Source organism: Malurus melanocephalus, unplaced genomic scaffold (assembly GCF_030028575.1).
Source record: "Malurus melanocephalus ecotype Western Australia unplaced genomic scaffold, MMel_1.1 scaffold_620, whole genome shotgun sequence".
NCBI classification, from domain to species: domain Eukaryota; kingdom Metazoa; phylum Chordata; class Aves; order Passeriformes; family Maluridae; genus Malurus; species Malurus melanocephalus.
This window is the reverse complement of record NW_026623852.1, coordinates 338,345-339,868: the sequence shown is the minus strand read 5'-3', so window position 1 is coordinate 339,868 and position 1,524 is coordinate 338,345.

The following is a 1,524-nucleotide window of genomic DNA, read 5'->3' as shown; positions in this document are numbered from 1 at the left end:
ACAGGGCTCAGACAGAGCAGGAGCTGCCACTGAGCAAAGCTCTGCGTGCTAAAATGTCACAAGAATTCATCTGCCACTCGAATAATTAAAATAATTGTCACTCAGGAAAAAAGCTCCTGGAACATGACTCGGTGTTGACATTGATGGAAACTGMATTTCAACCAGGAGCAGCCTTTTGTCACATCAGCCTCTCCTCTCCAGTAAATATTTCATTGGCTTCTACATAAAAACCATGAATGGCTCCAAAGCTGGTTTGTGCTGCAGCCAGTGAAATTTGGAATTTCTCTTCCACACCGAATATTGAAGTGTCAATCTATTAACAWAACAAATTGCCCTTGGAGGCTGGGAGCACAGGCTGTGTTCTTTATTAGCCCTTTCCTAGGTAACCCAAATTAAAGTGAACATGTGGATTTTAAATTCACTTACTAAAAAATCCATAAAATATTAGTTTTAATCACCCGCCTCTATTATTTCCACCAGAAAAAGTTAATTTGATTAGCTGCAAATGAAGCCTTTTGAGTCCAGYCTTACTTAAACTTATTTAAAAGGAAAAAAACCCCAACCCTCCCAAATGAGTTTAAACAGAATATTTATCATAATACAGTCCACATAACAAAGCATTTTCTTTTATATTGAATATTCATTTCCATTAAGAAAAGCTTGGAAAAAACCAACAAACCAACCAGGCAGCAGATCAAGGCTTAGGAGTGGAAACTTTTGTGGTCCAAAAATACAAACATGGCAATGACAATCTTTTGTTAATGCTACTACCACAGAAAATAATSAATAATCAAGAATTTACCATTCCCATCACCACAAGGAGCTCTTTCTGTCTCATACTCACAGTGGCTGTCCCCAAAGGCTGCATGAAGCAGTTCCTTCTGCTCTGGGCCAAAATTCCTCTGCAGCTCCTTCCTGAGAACTGAGGGGTTAATTTTGCAGGAGAGCAGAGCTGTCCCTTCAGGGTTAATTTTGCAGGAGAGCAGAGCTGTNGGGTTAATTTTGCAGGAGAGCAGAGCTGTCCCTTCAGGGTTAATTTTGCAGGAGAGCAGAGCTGTTCCTGCACTGCAGGGCTGGACAGGGATGGTCCCAAAAGCACTGAAATCACAGCTGATGTTCCTCAGCTGTTGAACTCTGCAGTTCTCTCAGTTCTCTGCTGCTCCAGATCAGTTCTCAGCTCTCCTCGGGTGTTTTGGCTTTGGRTGATGAAGGACAAACAGAATGTGCAGACAAACAGGTGAAACTGTGTGTGTGATCACACACAATTAACCTGCACAGGTCTGGGACCCCAAGAAGCTTCATTTGGGGTTCATGGAGAGCAGGTGAGGGTACAGAGGAGAGCTTCACCTGGAGACTCCATCCCTGCTGGCTGGAGGCACCAGAACAGACCTGAGGGGTGGAAGGAGATCTGCTCATCCTGTGGAGATGGAGCTGGGAGGATGGAGATCTGCTCACCCTGTGGAGATGGAACCAGGGGATGGAGATCTGCTCACCCTGTGGAGATGGAGGATGGAGATCTGCTCA